General features: G+C 45.1%; 1 pseudogene; it reads right to left on the minus strand.

Moving 5' to 3' along the window:
- Positions 1 to 4,031: 4,031 nt before the first annotated feature.
- LOC137342438 (hydroxycarboxylic acid receptor 3-like) lies at positions 4,032 to 8,329 on the minus strand (annotated as a pseudogene).
- Positions 8,330 to 15,902: the final 7,573 nt, after the last annotated feature.

The raw sequence follows: 15,902 nt of genomic DNA on the forward strand, positions 1-15,902 counted from the left end.
GAAAATAAACTGGAAAAATTTACTGATAAATGAAGACATAGAACAGCGGTGGAAAACATTTAAAACGGTGATCAACAGAGTCCAAGAGAAATATATCCCACTAAAAAGCAAGAACAAACTAGCCATTAATGATACACCATGAATGAATAAAGAAATAAGGGCAAAATTGAAACTAAAGATAAAGTAATTAGACAACAAGGCAGAGGTTGACAACAGGGAATACGAAAAGGTTACGAAAGAAGTTAAAAAAAACAATTAGGAAGGTTAAGAGAAACTTCAAAATTAAATTATCAAGGAATATAAAAAGAAATAGTACAGACATATAAATAACAGAAGAAAAATCAGGATAGGGATAATGCCATTAAGGGATACACATGATAAACTTACAGGTAATGACAGCGAAATGGCAGAAATATTAAATAATTACTTTGCCTCAGTATTTACCAGGGAAACTAACATGGTGAGTATGACATTAGAAGAAGAGATCAAAAAAGATATAAAGACATTTAAGATAGAAAGGGACAAGATAATTGATAAACTAATCAAATTTAGAGAGAATAAAACCCCTGGTCCAGATGGATTGCATCCACGCATATTAAAAGAAGTTGGGAAGAGATAGCAGAGGCACTATTACATTTGCAAAATAGCAGAGGCACTATTACATTTGCAAAAGAGTGTTCCAAACTTCTACCACCTTTTGCATGTGAAAACGTTTCCTAACTTCACGCCTGCAAGTCCTGGCTCTAAATGTTAGGCTATATCAGTAAATTTTTCCAGTTTATTTTCCCTAGTTCCATTCTCATCCCCTGAAAATCAGCTTTTTTCCAATTTATTACTATGTCCCCTCATCCTAGTATTCAAGTATAGGAGACCTCCAAAAACAGGTACGAATCAATAATCAATAATCCATCAACTAACCTTAAATCCTGCCTGGTCCCTTTAAATAGCACTGCTGGGGAGGGGGTCCTCCAGGCCGTCTTAGACATGTTCAGGTGTTGGTGGTTAAGACAATGCGTTGAGTGAAGTGTTAAGTGCCAAAATGGTGTCTATCACTTAAATCATTTTTAATGCATATTCTCCCTACTTTACATGCTGCCGGCAATCGTTATCTGCGCGTACGTGAAACCCTTTACCAAGATGGCGTCCGGCCCATGTCATGCTAGAAGCGTGCATGTGCATCCCGGAGGCCATTTTGAAACTTTGGGAGGTCACGCAGCGCCAAAACAACGGCACTACACAGCCGAATTTATAGCCCTATCTCTTTGCTTATCTCCTCGCTCTCCGTGAAAAGCAAATCTTTTTGATAAGCCAGCACTTTTTAGTGAAATCAAATCCAGAAGTAGTCTTAGAAATTGCTTTTGGGAGAAGCAAACCATATCTGGTATTAGTGAGTATGATTTAAACCTCACATTTTGAAATCTACATGTACTTTCACAACATTCTCACTGTAAACAGAACAGCAAATTAAAAGAAATGTCAAATTCTCTGCAACACTGCTATTTTGCATTTTCTGCGAAGTTATATTTAAATTTAAGATGCTGGTGTTTGTAGGTGGTTCACATCTTATCCATAGATTCAGTATGACTAGGGTATATTACCCTAGTTGGACCTTTGTTTGTGACTGCTTCTCCTCAGAGTCTCTGGCTGTGTTTCTGAACTTACTATTGATATGAACTTGTTTAAATTGAGTGGAATAGAAGTTTACTCAAAGCTTCTTTATATACTGAGCTTGAAAAGTAGTAAATTACTGGGCAAAGCACGCTGTTTAGGTAGGTTATAAAGGTAGGTTTAGGTGTGTTGTAGAATGCTCGTATAGCAATTCCATATGACTCACAGGGGTAGAAATTGGACTTCATTGCACCCGTTTTCAGGGACCAATGTCCTGTGCCCCAAGGACATCTAAAAGATGTCCGACCCAAAATTGGGGCGGGCCATTTTTCAGGCATCCCTGACATTCACCTAAAACAGGTATTAGGTCCCTTATATATGCAAATGAGGGGCCTAATGCCTGTTTTAGGCCCCCTTATAAAATTGTTCTTCGATGAGCAGGACCCTTGTCGGGCTTGCCCCGTTCAGAGTTTCTCAGCAGCCGCTGTGGCCGAAGCAGTGGCCAGATACAAAATGTTATGTTTTTTTCCCCAAAAGCATTGCTAGGGAGCCAGGAAGAGCAGGACTGCAGATCCCCTCCTGGCCTGTCCAGGCAACAAAAGCACACATTCAACACCCTAATGGTTCTCTCTATTACCAGCCTGGTAGCTGGATGTGCCTCATTGTAGTCCTCCTCTTCTGCTGGTCGAGGCATTCCAATTGGGGACATCAGCCATGGGAGCAGGGGGTGTGCTTTGTCACCCAGAAGCCATCCGTGGATCTGATTCTCTTCCCTGAGGAGGTCATAGAGGGATGAATGCCAAAGGATGAAGGCATCATGGTGACTTACTGCATATTGGGCATGACACAGGAGATCCTCTGATTGCTGTCACACACTATCTGGAGATTGAGGCAGTAGAATTGCTTCCTGTTCAAATAGTTGTCTAGGTGTTCTGTGGTCATCCTCAATGCAACGTTGGTGCCATCGATTGGACTCTGGACCTTGGGGAAGCCAGCCGATAAAACTGAACCCCACTTGGACCAAAAAAGGATAGAACAGGGTACTTTCTAAACGGTAAAAAGTTAAAAACAGTGGATGTCCAAAGGGACTTAGGGTTTCAGGTTCATAAATCATTGAAGTGTCATGAACAGGTGCAGAAAATAATCAATAAGGCTAATGGATTGCTGGCCTTTATATCTAGAGGACTAGAGTACAAGGGGTCGGAAGTTATGCTGCAGCTATACAAAATCCTGGTTAGACTGCACCTGGAGTACTGTGAGCAGTTCTGGGCACCGCACCTTCGGAAGGACATATTGGCCTTGGAGGAAGTGCAGCGTAGGTTTACTAGAATGATACCTGGACTTCAAGGGTTAAGTTACGAGGAGAGATTACACAAATTGGGGTTGTATTCTCTAGAGTTTCGAAGGTTAAGGGGTGATCTGATCAAAGTTTATAAGGTATTAAGGGGAACAGATAGGGTGGATAGAGAGAAACTATTTCTGCTGGTTGGGGATTCTAGGACTAGGGGGCACAGTCTAAAAATTAGAGCCAGACCTTTCAGGAGTGAGATTAGAAAACACTTCTACACAAAAAGGGTGGTAGAAGTTTGGAACTCTCTTCCGCAAACGGCAATTGATGCTAGCTCAATTGCTAATTTTAAATCTGAGATAGATAGCTTTTTGCCAACCAAAGGTATTAAGGGATATGGGCCAAAGGCAGGTATATGGAGTTAGATCACAGGTCAGCCATGATTTTATCAAATGGCGGAGTGGGCTCGAGGGGCTGAATGGCCTACTCCTGTTCCTATGTTCCTATGTTGTTCCTATCTCTCAGCTGACTTTCTGTATTTCCAAAACATGAATTTGGCTGCTCTGCTGTAAATGGAGTCACTGACTTGATGGATGCCTGGACTGCTTCCTGGCTGATGTTGCAGACATCCCCCATGGCTATCTGAAAGTGATGATCCGCGTAGCCACTGAGAAAGCAGTGCAGGTAGATGTGCGCAGCTTCAGGTCTTCCTGCAGCAGGTCACAGAGATGGCCGATTGCATCTTTGGAGAACCACACTCTTATGCAGGACTACCTCATATAACCTGGGTATACCCTCTTTAGAGGGGGCAATATCTGGCTAATATCTATGGCTCAGTGTGATCTGCAAACCCTGTAGAAACTTTTCCTTCACTTTAAATAATTTAAAGAAAAGAAGTATTTTGGAGGTGGGTAACTTGACCCTTGTCATTGAAACCTGTAGGCTGCTTCAGCACATACTCACTGGAGAGCAGATGATCTGATTTAAAAATGTTTCATATTGTACATGACGACAGTTTTTCCCAGACCCAATTGGCAGGTAGTTCATATATTCTCTATAGACTCAGACTGGGATTGATCACAGGTATTGCAGACTGATTACAATTTTAGATGTTCAACTACAACTAGTTCTCTTTTTACCTGTCTTGGGTGGATTGCGTGGCTTCTTTCGACCTGAAAAGGTTTAAATTAAGAGGAACAACAGATTTCTTCAAAGCATCTTTAAATGTTGAACGAGAAAAGTAGTAAATAATTGGGTCTGGCACACTGTTCAGATATGTTATACATAGTGTATTGGAAAATATCTGAATGGCAATTTCATATGGCTTGCAGTCTTCTGTGCTGCTTTGCATTGTAATTAAAACAGCAAGTAGAGCAATGTTTGTGAGCAAGAAACAAAACATGAAAACTGCTGCCACAGCTATCACAAGCTTTACTGCTCGTTTATATTTATGCTTCATTTCAGTTTCCATCTGTTTTAACTTCCAGATGATGCAGGGCATGGAGAACAGGATAATCGAAGCTGGTGAAACAAACTTGAAAAGAATGAAAAGTGTCAGTCCAAATTGTTGCAGGACTTAGATATACATTGATAGGTTCACAGTACTGTTGTGATTGAAGGTGTGATGTGGAGATGCCGGTGATGGACTGGGGTTGACAATTGTAAACAATTTTACAACACCAAGTTATAGTCCAACAAATTTATTTTAAATTTCACAAGCTTTCGGAGGCTTCCTCCTTCCTCAGGAAGGACAACATTCACCTGAGGAAGGAGGAAGCCTCCGAAAGCTTGTGAAATTTAAAATAAATTTGTTGGACTATAACTTGGTGTTGTAAAATTGTTTGTGATTGAAGGTGTGAGGTTCCATTAAAAAGGGCAAAGAAATTGCCACTGCTAGAATCCACAGAGTGCCTGCTACCTTCACTGCACATCTTATAGATGTCTTGTTCACTTGATGGTGAGGGTGGACCACCTTAAAATAGCAATCAATCGCCGTAACTGTAAGGAAAACAATGCTCCCCATCCAGTTTAGGGAACTCAAAAATACCTTCAGACAACATGCAACATCACCAAAAATCCACTCCTTCCCACATACAAAGTAATCTACTCGAAATGGTAAAGAGCAGATTAACAGCGTGTCTCTAATCGCCAGATTCAGTGAATAAACAGCACTTTTTTTATTCGTTCATGGGATGTGGGCATCACTGGCGAGGCCGGCATTTATTGCCCATCCCTAATTGCCCTTGAGAAGGTGATGGTGAGCCACCTTTTTGAACCGCTGCAGTCCATGTGGTGAAGGTTCTCCCACAGTGCTGTTAGGAAGGGAGTTCCAGGATTTTGACCCAGCGACGATGATGGAACGGCAATATATTTCCAAGTTGGGATGGTGTGTGACTTGGAGAGGAACGTGCAGGTGGTGTTGTTTCCATGTGCCTGCTGCCCTTGTCCTTCTAGGTGGTAGAGGTCGCAGGTTTGGGAGATGCTGTCGAAGAAGCCTTGGCGAGTTGCTGCAGTGCATCCTGTGGATGGTACACACTGCAGCGACGGTGCGCTGGTGGTGAAGGGAGTGAATGTTTAGGGTGGTGGATTGGGTGCGAATCAAGCAGGCTGCTTTGTACTGGATGGTGTCAAGCTTCTTAAGTGTTCTCAGAACTGCACTCATCCAGGCAAGTGCGGAGTATTCCATCACACTCCTGACTTGTGCCTTGTAGATGGTGGAAAAGCTTTGGGGAGTCTCGCCGCAGAATACCCAGCCTCTGACCTGCTCTTGTAGCCACTGTATTTATGTGGCTGGTTCAGTTAAGTTTCTGGTCAATGGTGACCCCCAGGATGATGATGGTGGGGGATTTGGCGATGGTAATGCCGTTGAACGTCAAGCGGAGGTGGTTTGACTCTCTCTTGTTGGAGATAGTCATTGCCTGGCACTTGTCTGGCGTGAATGTTACTTGCCACTTATGAGCCCAAGCCTGGATATTGTCCAGGTCTTGCTGCATGGGGGCACGGACTGCTTCATTATCTGAGGGGTTGCGAATGGAAATGAACACTTCGCAATCGTCAGTGAACATCCCTATTTCTGACCTTATGATGGAGGGAAGGTCATTGATGAAGCAGCTGAAGATGGTTGGGCCAAGGACACTGCTCTGAGGAACTCCTGCAGCAATGTCCTGAGGCTGAGATGATTGACCTCCAACAACCACTGCCATCTTCCTTTGTGCTAGGTACCACTCCAGCCACTGGAGAGTTTTCCCCCTGATTCCCATTGACTTCAAATTTACTAGGACTCCTTGGTGCCACACTCGGTCAAATGCTGCCTTGATGTCAAGGGCAGTCACTCTCACCTCACCTCTGGAATTCAGCTATTTTGTCCATGTTTGGACCAAGACTGTAATGAGGTCTGGAGCCGAGCGGTCCTGGCAGAACCCAAATTGAACATCGGTAAGCAGGTTATTGGTGAGTAAGTGCCGCTTGATAGCACTGTCGACGACACCTTCCATCACTTTGCTGATGATTGAGAGTAGACTGATGGGGCGGTAATTGACATACCTGGGCAATTTTCCACATTGTCGGGTAGATGCCAGTGTTGTAGCTGTACTGGAACAGTTTGGCTAGAGGCGCCGCGAGTTCTGGATCACAAGACCTCGGCATTACAGCCAGGATGTTGTCGGGGCCCATAGCCTTTGTTGTGTCCAGTGCACTCAGCCGTTTCTTGATATCACGTGGAGTGAATCGAGTTGGCTGAAGACTGGCTTCTGTGATGGTGGGGATATCGGGAGGAGGCCGAGATGGATAATCTACTCAGCACTTCTGGCTGAAGATGATTGCAAATGCTTCAGCCTTGTCTTTTGCACTCACGTGCTGGACTCTGCAATCATTGAGGATGGGGATGTTTACAGAGCCCCCTCCTCCCGTTAGTTGTTTAATTGTCCACCACCATTCACGACTGGATGTAGCAGGACTGCAGAGCTTTGATCTGATCCGTTGGTTGTGGAATCGCTTAGCTCTGCCTATGGCATGTTGCTTCCACTGTTTAGCATGCATGTAGTCCTGTGTTGTAGCTTCACCAGGTTGGCACCTCATTTTTAGGTACGCCTGGTGCTGCTCCTGGCGTGCTCTTCTACACTCCTCATTGAACCAGGGTTGATCCCCTAGCTTATTGGTAATGGTAAAGTGGATATGCCGGGCCATGAGGTTACAGATTGTGCTGGAATACAATTCTGCTGCTGCTGATGGCCCACAGCGCCTCAAGGATGCCCAGTTTTGAGCTGCTAGGTCTGTTCTGAATCTATCCCATTTAGCACGGTGGTAGTGCCACACAACACGTTGGATGTTGTCCTCAATGTGAAGACGGGTCTTCGTCTCCACAAAGACTGTGCGGTGGTCACTCCTACCAATACTGTCATGGACAGATGCATCTGCGACAGGTAGATTGGTGAGGACGAGGTCAAGTAGGTTTTTCCCTCATGTTGGTTCACTCACCACCTGCCACAGGCCCAGTATGGCAGCTATGTCCTTCAGGACTCGGCCAACTCGGTCAGTAGTGGTGCTATCAAGCCACTCTTGGTGATGGACATTGAAGTCCCCCACCCAGAGTACATTCTGTGCCCTTGCTACCCTCAGTGCTTCCTCCAAGTGGTGTTCTACATGGAGGAGGACTGATTCATCAGCTGAGAGAGGGCGGTAGGTGGTAATCAGCAGGAGGTTTCCTTGCCCATGTTTGACCTGATGCCATGAGATTTAATGGGGTCCAGAGTCAATGTTGAGGACTCCCAGGGTCACTCCCTCCTGACTGTACATCACTGTACCGCCACCTCTGGTGGATCTGTCCTGCCGGTGGGACAGGACATACCCACGGATGGTGATGGAAGAGTCTGGGACATTGGCTGATAGGTATGATTCTGTGAGTATGGCTATGTCAGGCTGTTGCTTGACTAGTCTGTGGGACAGCTCTCCCAATTTTGGCACAAGTCCCCAGATGCTAGTGAGGAGGACTTTGCAGGGTCCACTGGGATTGGTTTGCCTTTGTCGTGTCCGGTGCCTAGTGGTCCGATGCCAGGTGGTCCGTCCGGTTTTATTCTTATTATGACTTTTCGTAGCGAGATTTTATAACTGAGTGGTTTGCTAGGCCATTTCAGAGGACGATTAAGAATCAACCACATGGCTGTGGGTCTGGAGTCACATATAGGTCAGACCAGGTAAGGAAGCAGGTTTCCTTCCCGAAAGGACATTAGTGAACCAGATGGGTTTTTATGACAATCCGGTAGTTTCATGGCCACCATTACATTTGGTTTAAAGGATTTTGTACGAAAACAAAAGATCCAATAAAGCAAACTACATTTCCAACGAATCCAAGGATAAATGTTATAATAATTACAGGTGGATTGAAGACGAATTAATGTCTTCAACGGAAGCACATAGCTGGGTCCTGTTGTCCATTATAGGCAATATTGCAGTAAATTCAGTCACACAGGCACAGAAATTAATTGAATGATGCACAACCTTATGTAGTACTCTTCCACTTTACATCATAGATCATGGGTGGGGTTATAATAAAGTCAGACTATTTCACAAGTTGTATTATAAACCTACCAGATATTCTCCTAAATACCTTAAATATGTATTTACAGCTAAATCATTCAAACTAGACACCAAACCTATTAAAATATATCAGGCTTTGAATTTGGCTGGAGTTGTTCGCAGATCATAAAACTGTATGGTTCTACTCATTTTGCCTTCATAGATTCACCCCAAGAGGAAATGCTGTAATATTCCTTTTATCTGCCTTGTTAGAAATTTTGCAATCCATGCTCACTGTCAAGTTTTCATTACCGAAATTAAAATACTATTCAGCAGAGTTGGTTATCTACCTCCATATAACCTGCTGATGAGACTGAATTTTATTTTGTAGAAGCTCTTTTTAGTGGATTTCTTTCTGGTCCTTAATTTGCAACAGTTCTGAAGCCTTGCAAGAAAAAGTGTTGGTAACTTCCTGCCACACATTCACAGGAGATAAGTGGCTCTTCTGTCCTCTCTCCACCACAACATCCTTTGCTAATTTTTCTTTTCCTTCAGAAATCATAGAATGGTAACAAGATGGCTTCATGAGGTTTAACGCTTCTGAAACAGGTGAAGAGGACTATGGGTTGGTAATGTTGCTCAACTGGACAGTGTGTTCGGCAATTGGGCAGTGTGATTTTAGCACACTCGCAGTATAACACTGTGAATTTTTCCAAAATCAGTAGTGTGTTGTCGGTAGTGACAGCTCCGTGATGAACTGACTTTGCTGCACTTGTATTAATGCATCCAGTACTCTCCTGATGGTAGTGAATCGTGATAGGGTACGGATTCATTCTTCAAATTTGAATCCCACATTAAGTGCTGGCAGGGTATTATATGGTGTTGGATGGCAGGGTACCAGCAGACAAACCCAAATCTGTCCTCACCCAGTTGCCACACAAACAGGCCTAGAAATTCAATCATGTCCAAAAACGGGCACACAGTGGTGTGCACTGCACGCGCCTTTTCAAGTTATACCAGGCTGCACGTTAAATTGATGCAGGTGTGCAGCTGGTGCGACCCATGCTATTCATTCGCTGCACACCTCTTTGGCAGGATTGGAAATCGGGTGTTTCTGACACCACTTAAACGCAGCCTGCAACTCTTAAAGGGGAGGTGCAATCTGGCAACAGACCGGAGGAAGCGCCTGTAAGGAGAGAAATGGCTGTAAGTCCTGCTTATCGGGCCCTAGTTCCTCCAATGCTGCTTTGGAGGCTCTGGTCCAGGCGATGCAAAGGAGGAGGGAAATCCTGCTCTATCCAGGGGCAGGAAGTCCTCCAGGAAACACCTCTGCCGCCAGTGGGGAGAAGTTGCAGAGGAGGTCAATGTCAGGAGCTTAGCTCCCAGGACATGGTTGCAATGCCGGAAATAGTTGAATGACCTCACCAGAGGTCAAGGTAAAAATACTGCTCTCTTACTCTTTGCTCACACCTCCACCATCTCCAGCCTCACTACTCACAATTCTCCCATTTCCCACTTCCCTTCACTCTCCTACAACCACTGCACCACACATCACTCCATCTCCTTCTCCTCCTGCTCACAATCAGCACTATCTACACTCACCACTATTCCAATCCTCAGTTCCCAACACCTCACATCTGACATACTGCAGAAGAAATATTCAACCACGACACGTACATTCTCTAAACACGTCACAAGACTCTCACTGACTCACTCCCTTCTTTCTTGCAGGACAAGGTTGTGCACAACTCCAAACAGGACGCTGCCACCTGAGGAGGCTGAGCCAGCCTGCACTCCCTATCCCCGGTCGATAAAAATGTGCTGGCCATCACAAGCAGGGGGAGAGTTATGGCCGTGGTGATTGACAACGCTGGAAGAGACCCCGTGCAGGGTTTCCTCACACCTTATTCCCTTCTTACTTCTATTTTGCACTACTCACTCTGCATGACAAACTGCTGCTCCTTTTATCAACAACTCATCTCGCCTTGCTCTTCCTTTACACAAAAAGTAATCCTTGTCCCTCTCTATCATTTCAGGTGCTGACAATGTGGTGATGCCTCTGTCACTTCAGGAAGAGGTCGCCAGCCTAACTGTCTAACTCCCTTTGTTTAGCCTTTCTTACTCATTTATCCTCAAGTTAAATGGCAGCCACCAAAACTTGACGATCACGAAGACTTCTGCTTCTAGTTCTGTTACGTGACTGTTCTGTAGTCTTTGTTTCATTGTCTGACCTGGTCAAACTACATATTCTACTTCCACTTCTATGTCTGTAGGGACAACTACTAAGAGGTCTCCCTCTTTCATCTCTAATTGTAAACAATTTTACAACACCAAGTTATAGTCCAGCAATTTTATTTTAAATTCACAAGCTTTCGGAGATTTTCTCCTTCCTCAGGCAAATGTTTCAAGATCTCCTTGAAGCCTACGCATTTATACATATTGAACAATAAAACATGGTGTTTACAGACTGCCCCTGCAACTGCCCGTTGCCAAGGCAATCACCGTGTTCAGACAGAGAGGTGTTACCTGCAGAACCTCCGAATACACATTCAACAAAAAAACAAACAGGGAAAAAAAACAGAGAAAAGAAAAACACAGAGAGAGGCAGAAACATCCGGAAGGCAGAGAGAGCCAGCAAATGACCCATTATATTAAAAACAGATAACATTTGTTCGCTGGTGGGGTAACGTGTAGCGTGACATGAACCCAAGATCCCGGTTGAGGCCGTCCTCATGGGTGCGGAACTTGGCTATCAATTTCTGCTCGACAATTTTGCGTTGTCGTGTGTCTCGAAGGCCGCCTTGGAGTACGCTTACCCGAAGGTCGGTGGATGAATGTCCATGACTGCTGAAGTGTTCCCCGACTGGGAGGGAACCCTCCTGTTTGGCGATTGTTGCGCGGTGTCCGTTCATCCGTTGTCGCAGCGTCTGCATGGTCTCGCCAATGTACCATGCTCTGGGGCATCCTTTCCTGCAACGTATGAGGTAGACAACGTTGGCTGAGTCACAGGAGTATGAACCATGCACCTGGTGGGTGGTGTCATCTCGTGTGATGGTGGTATCTGTGTCGATGATCTGGCATGTCTTGCAGAGGTTACCGTGGCAGGGTTGTGTGGCGTCGTGGACGCTGTTCTCTTGAAAGCTAGGTAGTTTGCTGCGAACGATGGTCTGTTTGAGGTTGGGTGGCTGTTTAAAGGCGAGTAGTGGAGGTGTGGGGATGGCCATAGCGAGGTGTTTGTCCTCATTGATGACATGTTGAAGGCTGCGGAGAACATGGCGTAGTTTCTCCGCTCCGGGGAAGTACTGGACGACAAAGGGTACTCTGTTGGTTGCGTCCCGTGTTAGTCTCCTGAGGAGGTCTATGCGATTTTTTGCTGTGGCCCGTCGGAACTGTCGATCGATGAGTCGAGCGTCATATCCCGTTCTTACTAGGGCGTCTTTCAGCGTCTGTAGGTGTCCATCGCGTTCCTCCTCGTCTGAGCAGACCCTGTGTATTCGCAGGGCCTGTCCATAGGGGATGGCCTCTTTGACGTGGTTAGGGTGGAAGCTGGAAAAGTGGAGCATCGTGAGGTTGTCCGTGGGCTTGCGGTAGAGTGAGGTGCTGAGGTGCCCGTCTTTGATGGAGATTCGTGTGTCCAAGAAAGAAACTGATTCTGAGGAGTAGTCCATGGTGAGCTTGATGGTGGGATGGAACTTGTTGATGTTATCGTGTAGTCTCTTTAGTGATTCCTTGCCGTGGGTCCATAGAAAGAAAATGTCGTCGATGTATCTGGTGTATAGTGTTGGTTGGAGGTCTTGTGCAGTGAAGAAGTCCTGCTCGAACTTGTGCATGAAAATGTTGGCGTATTGGGGTGCGAATTTGGTCCCCATGGCTGTTCCGTGTGTTTGGGTAAAGAACTGGTTATCGAAGGTGAAGACATTGTGATCCAGGATGAAGCGGATGAGTTGTAGGATGGCTTCCGGAGATTGGCTGTCTCGGCACTATACACCAGTATCCCCCACGATGACGGCATCGCTGCGACAGCATCAATACTCAACACCAACAACAGCCAATCTCCGGAAGCCATCCTACAACTCATCCGCTTCATCCTGGATCACAATGTCTTCACCTTCGATAACCAGTTCTTTACCCAAACACACGGAACAGCCATGGGGACCAAATTCGCACCCCAATACGCCAACATTTTCATGCACAAGTTCGAGCAGGACTTCTTCACTGCACAAGACCTCCAACCAACACTATACACCAGATACATCGACGACATTTTCTTTCTATGGACCCACGGCAAGGAATCACTAAAGAGACTACACGATAACATCAACAAGTTCCATCCCACCATCAAGCTCACCATGGACTACTCCTCAGAATCAGTTTCTTTCTTGGACACACGAATCTCCATCAAAGACGGGCACCTCAGCACCTCACTCTACCGCAAGCCCACGGACAACCTCACGATGCTCCACTTTTCCAGCTTCCACCCTAACCACGTCAAAGAGGCCATCCCCTATGGACAGGCCCTGCGAATACACAGGGTCTGCTCAGACGAGGAGGAACGCGATGGACACCTACAGACGCTGAAAGACGCCCTAGTAAGAACGGGATATGACGCTCGACTCATCGATCGACAGTTCCGACGGGCCACAGCAAAAAATCGCATAGACCTCCTCAGGAGACTAACACGGGACGCAACCAACAGAGTACCCTTTGTCGTCCAGTACTTCCCCGGAGCGGAGAAACTACGCCATGTTCTCCGCAGCCTTCAACATGTCATCAATGAGGACAAACACCTCGCTATGGCCATCCCCACACCTCCACTACTCGCCTTTAAACAGCCACCCAACCTCAAACAGACCATCGTTCGCAGCAAACTACCTAGCTTTCAAGAGAACAGCGTCCACGACGCCACACAACCCTGCCACGGTAACCTCTGCAAGACATGCCAGATCATCGACACAGATACCACCATCACACGAGATGACACCACCCACCAGGTGCATGGTTCATACTCCTGTGACTCAGCCAACGTTGTCTACCTCATACGTTGCAGGAAAGGATGCCCCAGAGCATGGTACATTGGCGAGACCATGCAGACGCTGCGACAACGGATGAACGGACACCGCGCAACAATCGCCAAACAGGAGGGTTCCCTCCCAGTCGGGGAACACTTCAGCAGTCATGGACATTCATCCACCGACCTTCGGGTAAGCGTACTCCAAGGCGGCCTTCGAGACACACGACAACGCAAAATTGTCGAGCAGAAATTGATAGCCAAGTTCCGCACCCATGAGGACGGCCTCAACCGGGATCTTGGGTTCATGTCACGCTACACGTTACCCCACCAGCGAACAAATGTTATCTGTTTTTAATATAATGGGTCATTTGCTGGCTCTCTCTGCCTTCCGGATGTTTCTGCCTCTCTCTGTGTTTTTCTTTTCTCTGTTTTTTTTCCCTGTTTGTTTTTTTGTTGAATGTGTATTCGGAGGTTCTGCAGGTAACACCTCTCTGTCTGAACACGGTGATTGCCTTGGCAACGGGCAGTTGCAGGGGCAGTCTGTAAACACCATGTTTTATTGTTCAATATGTATAAATGCGTAGGCTTCAAGGAGATCTTGAAACATTTGCCTGAGGAAGGAGAAAATCTCCGAAAGCTTGTGAATTTAAAATAAAATTGCTGGACTATAACTTGGTGTTGTAAAATTGTTTACAATTGTCAACCCCAGTCCATCACCGGCATCTCCACATCTTTCATCTCTAGTTCGCGATCGTTTTCTGAGGTGAGATTCACTTCCGGACTCCCTACCACTACTTGTACTCCACTTTCGTACTCTCCACTCTTTTACCCCATTCTGCCAGCCCATGAACCTCGCTTCATGGCCATCATCCTGATCATTCAACCAAAATTTAAACCTACCAGTAGCTTTGCCAGCACTTCACAAAATTGTTGCGTCCCTCCATTCCTTAATCCCTTCTGGAACATATGTCACCTGTGTACCCACTTGGGGTAATTGTTCTGTGGATGTGATAGCTGTGTCATGTGTTTTTTGATCACTGACATTACCCACTGTGCAGCCCTTGATCTACCTCAGTCTGTACATCGGGAACCTCATCAGAAAAATCATAAACATCTGAGGCACAAGGTGCCTCGTTTACTTCCATCAACTGCTCAGAGTCCGAGATTTTATAATTAATTCCAATTAATCGTGAGGAATGAACTTTAACAGTTTGATTGTCATGTTGAACAATTACTGTCTTAGCATCACAACCTATTACCTTACTAGGGTCTTTCTATTCCCTATGGCCCTCTCTTTTGTAGTATACCAAATCTCCTGAATTGAACTCTGTCTCAGATGGTCTAATACGATGCCTCAGTGCTCGACAAATTTCCTCTGATACCTCTGACTTGATAAAAGCCTGTCTCCCTGCATGCATAGCATTTAAATGCTCAGAAAAAATGGCACTAATTGTAGTACCTTCTAGAGCAGGAGGATTATCACAAAGAACACAAGGTAATTTGGGATTGCGCCCATAGACTAGTTGGTAAGCATTATATCCTTCAACCATCTGAAGAGAATTCTTTGCATGAACTGACCATGCGAGGGCAGTTGACAATTTACACATTGTGCGATCAGTCAAAATTTTATGCATAATGTTATCAATCACAGCATGATTCCTTTCACAAAGACCATTGCTAAAAGGGCTGTCAGCTGCTGTATTCAAAACTTTGCTGGTGTCCCAAGTCCAGTCCCTATCCATTTTTCCATAATTTTATCTAGAATAACCTTTTTCTCCTTATTATACATTAGTGTAGAAATATTAAATTTTGTCACCAGGTCAATAAAATGTAAGATGAAAACATTTTTGTCTTTGTCCCATACCTTTAGATCCATGGCAACTACTCTTATCCTTATCGCCTGATGCCATTAATACTTGCCCAACACGATGATGGGAAACTTCAGATTTTATTAAGGGGCTGCAATAATGTCCTGACTGGGTAAACTGCAAATCAACTGGTTTCCCAAAAATGATAGCCTCATCGTGTTCCATGTCAAGTTTCATTTTTGCCTTTTTCATGGAAGGTTTACCCAAAAGCATTGGTATCGCACTGGAGACTACATCCATACTTATAAAATGGCTTACTCCAGCTATCTTACATGGAATTACCACTCTCTTGAGTGACTTCAAGGTGTTGTCGTCTCCAAACGTAAAACATGTAGAACTTTTATATTCCTTAACCTTGCATTGATCCTCACTCCTTAGTGAATCAAGATAACATTTTTAACCAATCTACCCCACATACAGTTGAAGTACATGTACTATCTAACACCGCACAATTAAAGGAATCCACGACTAATACATTCATCACAGGATTAGAACTTCTTGTGACCAGTATAATCTGTTCAGATTCATCATTATCTTCAAACTCTTCCTCATTTTCTTTATCCTCTTCCTCAGAACTACTTTCTTCATGCATCATTTCAAAGACACTGTGTCT

The sequence above is a fragment of the Heptranchias perlo genome, chromosome 25 (assembly GCF_035084215.1).
Source record: "Heptranchias perlo isolate sHepPer1 chromosome 25, sHepPer1.hap1, whole genome shotgun sequence".
NCBI classification, from domain to species: Eukaryota; Metazoa; Chordata; class Chondrichthyes; order Hexanchiformes; family Hexanchidae; genus Heptranchias; species Heptranchias perlo.